This window comes from Phoca vitulina, unplaced genomic scaffold (assembly GCF_004348235.1).
Source record: "Phoca vitulina isolate PV1807 unplaced genomic scaffold, GSC_HSeal_1.0 scaffold6, whole genome shotgun sequence".
NCBI classification, from domain to species: Eukaryota; Metazoa; Chordata; class Mammalia; order Carnivora; family Phocidae; genus Phoca; species Phoca vitulina.
This window is the reverse complement of record NW_022589709.1, coordinates 29,459,219-29,467,563: the sequence shown is the minus strand read 5'-3', so window position 1 is coordinate 29,467,563 and position 8,345 is coordinate 29,459,219.

Below are 8,345 nucleotides of genomic sequence, written 5' to 3'. Positions count from 1 at the left end.
TGGACACTGGGGAGGGTATGTGTTCTGGTAAGCGCTGTGAATTGTGCAAGACTGTTGAATCTCAGATCTGTACCTCTGAAACAAATAATGCAATATATGTTAAGAAAGAAAAAAAGAAGAAGAAGAATGTAGCAGGAGGGGAAGAATGAAGGGGGGGAAATCGGAGGGGGAGAAGAACCATGAGAGACGATGGACTCTGAAAAACAAACTGAGGGTTCTAGAGGGGAGGGGGTTGGGAGGATGGGTTAGCCTGGTGATGGGTATTGAGGAGGGCACGTTCTGCACGGAGCACTGGGTGTTATGCACAAACAATGAATCATGGAACACTATATCTAAAACTAATGATGTAATGTATGGGGATTAACATAACAATAAAAAAATTAAAAAAAATAAAAAGTTGCTGCTAGCTTCTTTCCATGTGGTCTTGCTTAGAGACTTCAAAACTGAATAGATTGAGACAGAAACCATCCAACATTTGAATATCAGGTCATGGTGCTTGTCTAGGGAGCACCACTGAGGGTTTGGTGAAGCCACGGATTCCAGATATAACATATTACTCTTCATATGGCTTTCATTCATATCTTTAACTTAACCACCAAAAACTGTGTTATAGGCTGTCACAACCATGGTAACCAGAGGCCAGGCTGTAGGAAAAAGAATGCCAACCATGCGGTGAGTCTACAGCACAATTTTGCAATCTTCAAATCATAATAAATAGGGTTGTTCCATTTTTATTAAGTATTTGTGACTTTGCTGTGAACCAAAAGTCAGATGGACAGAAATGTAAGAAAAAATGTAGCCATTGAATAAATGAAATGGTATTAAAACATGCTAGAATTTTGCTTGTGAAGAATATTTAGATGAAGCACTTACAATGTCACAAAAATAATGCCCCCCCAATTTTTAAAAGGAAATCACAATTCAAAAAGCTTTAGCAGCCTGAAAGAAATACCAAGCAGATGTTTTTCTTATTTCCAAACATATTTAGAATTCTGAGTAAAAACCACAAAGGGTGTTTTTATTATGCACCTGTCGTGGTCAACATCTGGCACTAGCTCTCGCCAATCCATCAACCCCACGATATTGTGTCTCCTTCCAGCTCACAGAGAGACTGTAAATAAACCCACAGTGCAGAGCATGGCTTTTCCCTTTTTTTCTTCTTTCTCTCTTTTTCTTTTTCTTGCCTTTATTTTTGTTTTTCACAGCAAGAAGGGAGCAGCAGAGAAAACAGAAAAAGTCTATTTGTACCATTTATAAACTGTATAATAAATGTGCCTCCTAAAGAAGGGATGACAAATGCAGTAGGATGAAAGAATTTAAATTCTTTTTAAGAGAAAAATGGAAAAAAATAAGAAAAATGAGTTGTCTGATATCTGCCAATCTTCTATTCATTTGTTCATTTAACAAGTACATTTCACTAACTACTAGGACACAGTACATAGTACATAGCACAGTGCATTAAGGCCAAATTAAAAATAAACTTCCACAATTAGAAAGTCCTTGCTCTCATGCAAGACAGGGCATGCACTGAAAGAACTATTATAAAAGTCTGTAAGTGAGGGGTCAAGACCTGCTGCTCATCTTATTTATGAGACTTTCATTTATATAAACTAGGAGGAATATTTTCAGACCCCAGCACAGGAAATAAGAGAAAACTTTTTATCAATTACTCCAAGAAAAGAAAAATGGATCAAATTCCATGACAAAGAATATAGTTATCATCCAAATTATTTTGTTATTTTTAGACTTTGGATAAGTGGGTCATTGACTAAAGATTGGAAGTTTGTTTTTATAAAAGATAATAAGTATTTTGTTATCACATTGGTAATACTGGATTTTATTGCACAACAGATTCTTTTAAGCCACTTTTCCTTGATTGACTAAAATCTTACTGAAAATTTCAAGTAAGTAAACAGACTAGACTTGCATTAATCAATCATGTTCCCATTTGGGGGAACTTACACACACACACACACACTCATGCAATTGTTGATAGAAGTTCAGGGTGTGCATGAGGACTCTTGATTTCAAGTGAAGACTCAATTTGAATTGGGGCAGAAATAGAGACATCATTAACTCATAACAAAGGAATGGGCAAGAGTGGCTGGAACAAGGGACTCCTACATCTTCAGGACTCTTGTTCTTAGATCTCTGCTTCTTTCTGTACGTTAGTCACTACTTAATTTCTCCTCGGGCAGGCAGGGCTTCCCATGCTGTGGGAGACTTGAAGGTTGGCAGCAAGTCTGGGTTCAAATTATTCCAGATTCACCCTCAGAAAGAAGAAATTCTTTTCCACCATTCTTGATTCTTTCTCACCCGAATCTTAGTCTGAAACCTCTCTAAAATGGACAATGGAAGTAAGTGTTCGATTCTGACTCATCACCAAAGCCAGTGAGGCAGTATCAGGTACGAAGAAAAGAAGCTCCAATTCAGACCATGTGGTGATAGCTGGGATGGGGGGAAGCTGGAGGAGGAGGAGAGAAGTTCTACAAAGTTAGGAAGAACAAGTCCTCCAAAGAGAGGAATGCTAGGCATACAAGTAATTAATGACCCCAAATGTGGCTTAGATAGCTTCAAATGTTTTATGCTATTGTGATTGTTTTTATCAAAGCTTTATAGTTCCTGTGAAGAGTATATGTTCCTTTGCTATTGATAAAGGAGTTCTAATATGTTTTACTGTTCTAATACAAAGTACATTGCTTATGATTGAAAATAATGGAATTATATTTGGGGTTATTATTTGATTCTTTGTATTTTATAAGATTTTTAATAATTATCTAACCTTAACAACACTACTACAATACTTAGCTATTGTAGTGATAGTTGTGTAATCACACAAAAAAATGTGCTTATAATGTCATAATTAAAAGCAACATATTAGAGATTTGGCCCATTTCTAGTACAGCCTATTACTTTAAACATTTACAGTGAACATAGATTTTTTTTTTAAAGTGCTTCTAATAAGTTTAGACAGACCTCTTCTTATAATGCAATTTCTTTCTTATTGTTACAACCAAAATGTCTTGCTCAAACTAACTTACTTCTATGGTTTAGGGGGAAAAATGTACTTGTAGATAATTTTAGCCTTCTAAGTGGCAATTCCTATTCAAGTTCAAATTGGAATTGACTCAAATGAGTGAAAATCAGTTCCGTTATTTTCGTTTTCTACCATGCCCTTCAATCCCATTTTTTTTAATGCCATGAGCTATTCGTTCCTTATTTTCTTACTTTTCTTCCAAGTAGGTTCATATGCATAGCTTCTAACTTCCCAGATCTGCTATTTTAATTTCTTAAGACATAGATTAGATTCCTAATTTTGAACCTTGTAGCATAAAAACTTAGAATGGGTCAGACAGCTGAGTGTAATTAAGATTGATTGGCCAATTCAACAATAAAAACAACTAGCCAGATAAAGGGTTAGTGATTGTGCCAAGCAAGTAAAAAAGAATCAAATTACCTAGTAGCTGGAATGAAACCCGTGAATTTTGAAAGAATAAAGACTGGTGATAAAATAAACTTGAAAGTGCACATGTAGGGCGCCTGGGTGGCTCAGTTGGTTAAGCGACTGCCTTCGGCTCAGGTCATGATCCTGGAGTCCCAGGATCGAGTCCCGCATCGGGCTCCCTGCTCTGCAGGGAGTCTGCTCCTCCCTCTGACCCTCCCCCCCTCTCATGTGCTCTCTCTCTCATTCTCTCTCTCTCAAATAAATAAATAAAATCTTTAAAAAAAAAAAAAAAAAAGAAAGTGCACATGTACTACAATGTACTCTCTTTGGGCCAAATATAGTATGCCTGCTAGGAAGATCCATGGAGACTTGTTCAACCACAAATAATAAACTGAAACTTATTCCATATTAGTGGGGGACCATACAATATTTCAGCATAACCACAGAGCTCCTGGATCTCAGAATAGTGTATAGCAGAATTTTCATGAAACCTTCAGGCACTATTTTGTAAAATCCAGTGTGCACAGTACTGGTGGTCATGTGATCAGTTTAGACGTCACACAGAACATTTTCCTTTTACTTTTTCTCAACTTTTAATATATTTACTTTAATATACACATTAGAATTATATACTAGATAAAATACAACATATATCATACCTAGATTTTAATGGCTAATTTGTTAAGACTAAGATTGAAGTAGATATTTAAGATAAAACAGGGATCAATTTTAAGAAAAATATCCAGTATTCAGTTGCTCATTCTACAAGTATTAAGCAGGTAGTCAGTGTTGACCTCTTTGAGAAAATGAGATCTGAGCACACTTGGACAAGGTGAAGGAGCGAGCCAAGTAGGTATCTGGGGAAGTGTTCCATGCAGAGAAAAGCTAGAGCAGAAGCCCTAAAGTAGGAGTGGCTGAGGTGTGGGAGGAATAGTAAGAGGCCAGTATGGTTAGAGAAGAGAAAGAGATAAGGCCAACAGATTATGGGGAGCCAGATGATGTAGTACATTCTAGGTGGGCGACTATATAACTTATCATACAATCTGGGTCACTTACTAAAGAGAATGTGTTTGTTTAATAATTATACCAAAATGGCATGTGTAAATGGGGGCCATCCCAGGCAAATTGGAACATAGGATCACTCTACCTATAGGACAATGTAAGGACTTTGGCTTTTACTCTGAGTACAACAGAGAGCCATCGCAGATACTTTAAAGGACTGTCCCGGCTGCTATGTTGAGAATAGACTGTAGTAGAGCAGGTATAAAAACAGACAATAGATGTTAACTGAGGTGATACAAGCATTTGACCACATCCAGAAAGCACTGTTCTAGCACATATAGCACTGCTAATCCTCCTGATCCAGGATAATTCTGTCAGGTCCCTAGAAGAGGTGATGCCAGGAGAAGCCTAAAGAGCTTGTTCCACACCCCAAGAGATTAACACTTATTTTCTATAGCACTGTGCTACATACTAGAAATATAATATTGAAACTATACACCTAAACTCAAGAAATCTGATTGGAGAAATAGAACATATATTTATGTGACAAATAATAAACCCTCCAAGATTATGAATTGGAAATATTAACAGCCTGGTAAGTTATTCTCCTGATGTTAGAGGAAGAACAAGAAATGACATTTTGGGCAGAAACCAGCAGGTGAGTTCAAACAACTGATATCCCATTTCTCTTCTGAAACTTCTAATAAACCCCCGAAAAGAGTGTGTCTAGTTTTAAATTCTGAAAAAGCTTCCTGGTGATTCTAATATTAGCCCTTAGTTTGAGAACCACTCACCATAGTGACAGCACATTGAATTATGGGATATTCTTTTGGGACTTGTGTTCCTCATTTCAGAATTAAAAATCAGTGTACAGTTACACCCCACTGGGAGGTGCTAAATATAGAAAAACTTGGAAGAGAACAGGCAAAGAAAATGGCTCAAATAAAGTTTTCAATTGTATAAGGAAATGCAACCAGATGGAGAGAGAGAGAGAGAGAGAGAAATGATAGATGTGATCCTTGAATAACACAGATTTGAACTGTGTAATGTCACTTATATGTGGATTTTTTTCAATAAATGTACATACGGTACTGTAAATATATTTCTTCTTACGATTTGCTTAATAAGATTTTCTTTTCTCTTACTTTATTGTAAGAATGTAATATATAATACACACAACATACAAAATATGTGTTAACTGTCTATATTATCAGTAACTTCCAGTGAACAGTAGGCTATTAGTAGTTAAATTTTGGGGGGGTCAAAAGTGATACATGGATTTTCAACTGCACTGGGGTGACATCCATAACCCCTACATTGTTCAATGGTCAACTGCATATGTATTAGTTTGCTTGGGCTGCCATAAGAAGATACCACAAACTGTGGGGCCTAAAAAACATCTATATCCTTACAGTTCTGGAGGCCAAGAGTACAAGATCAAGGTGGCTTCAGAGCTGATTTCTGGTAAGAACTCCTTTTCTGGCTTGCATATGGCTGCTTTCTTAGTGGGTCCTCATACGGCATCTCCTCTGTGTGTACACAGAGAGAGAGAGATCTCTGGAGTCTCTTCTTCTTATAGAGACACCAGTCTTTCAGATTAAAGCCCCACCCAACCTTAACTACCCCCTCTAAAGTCCCTATCTCCAGTACAGTCACACTGGGGATTAGGGCTTCAACATATGAATATTGAGGGGATAAAAATCAGTCCATAGCAATGTATATCTATAAACGTCTACGAATCTGTATCGATATCTACATATGACTCTAAATCCATCTATCTACTAAACTGCTGGCTACAGGTAACTCGGTAGGGGAATAAGTGCTTTGAATTGCTAGGTGCAAGCTAATTGTTGCAGCTCTACGGAGAGACAGCAGGCCTGTCACTTTGAGAGGGAATTGACTTCACTTTGACTGCATTTAATTAACACAGAGCCGGAAGAAATATATTTTTTGTGTATGTTTGTCCAAGAGCTAATTTTGAAATAAGAGCTCTGACTCAGAATGGTTGCCACATTATATAGCTTGGGTACACCTCAAGAGGGAGAATGAAGCAAAAATCCTCATCTGTGTCTCAGAGCCCTTACCAGTTCTGGACAAGTGTGCAATGACTAACAAATGCACCAGTAGGAATTCTTGATAGAAGTAAATGTGCCTCTTCTCATCTTCCTCTAGCACAAGATGATCATTTCAGTGACCTCTGTCCTATTCATCAAACCTGTTTCCCAATTGCTGTGCTGTATGATTGTACAGGTTCATTGCCTTTTCCCCAATTTGGGCTTTAGCTCTCACTTTAATTAGCTTATGTTTTGCTAGAATTAACTGAACTTGTCACCTTTAAGCTCTCACTTTAAACTGATCTAAACTCTTTTGCATTATACATGCTATTCCTCTCTATTTCTTCCAACTGAATCTTACAAATTGAATATCATCTGCATACTTGAAAGAAGAATTTCAGTTCCTCTCTCTGCAGCTCTCCTGTCTTGTGGATAATAGTGATTCTAAAATATGTTTGTGATAAATCTTCTTTGAAAGGAACTTAGGGAATTTGCAAGTAGGAATGCACATTAAATGTAAAGTGTAAACTCTTATTTTACAGAAGAGGAAACTGTGGTCTATGGAGATTCCATGATCTGCTCAGAATTACTCAGTTAATGTCAGAGAAAAATTAGAACCCAGAAAACTTAGTTCCAAATCAAAACAATGGTGCACTAAGGAGAGGATCTTACGAAATGTTTTAAGAGACAATTACTCATTTCCTAAATTAGAAATCTAGACACCAATGTCCCATCCCCATTAATAGATTACCTCTGGGAACTCCTATCTTCTTTTGTTATATATTTATTTTATATGCAAAATGAAAGAAATCCTCTTCTCAAACACCTTAAAGGATACACAAATTCACGTACAAATATTATGGACGAGCAATAGTCACAAGTGATACTCTGTGATATTCTTTGATATGCATCTTCCAGAAGCAGAGTTGATAGGCACAATCTTCATATTATATTTTTAAAAATGGAATGCACTGCCAAACATATAGAAAGCGATTCAGGCAAATAGCAATGTAGAACAAACCAAGAGGTAATATCCTGTTCAAATAAAAGTCAATTCTGAAATAAATATGTTTAGAAACTGAAGTTTCAATCAGTTTAAGTCTCCAGTTGTATAATCTGATTATTGTAATAAGTAACACGAAACTGATGATGACGATGATGATATTGGTGATGACGATGATGGAGATGACAACAGTTAACATTAACATGGTACAACATGCCAGCCACCTTTTCAAGCATTTTACATTTATTTGATCGCTAGAAAAGCCATATAAAACAGGTACAACTGTCATCCATTTTTAAAACTTCTTTCATAAAAGGCTCAATAAAAGGTGTGTGTGGAGAGTGGAATTTTATAAGATCAATGAAAAAGAGAAAAGCTAAGAGAGTAACCTTGAGGAGAAAGCCTATTTTGGGTATATTAAGAGTAGGGATTCTTTTGACACTACATGAGAAGAAAATCCAGCTCACAGTGGCTTAATTAAAAATGGAGATTTATTGGTTTACATAAACCAAAAGCCGGATCTAGGGGTTCAAATGGTGTCCTCAGCACTTGGTCTCTTTCCATATTTTGTGTCTTCTTTCTTCTGTGATGGTTTCATTCAGATCAGTTCTTACTGGAGGGCTAGAAAGAATCAACCACATCTCCAGGCTTAGATCTCATCACTTTAGCAAACCTACCAAAACTAGAACTTTTCCATTCCAATCATCGAAGTCATATTACTATGCTGGAGTATCATTGGACTGATGCTCATCAAATTGGGCCCACACCCATCACTGAGGCCATGGAGCTAGAATATGATTCACCAGAACTAGGTCTTATGCCTATTTCTAACGCTAATCAT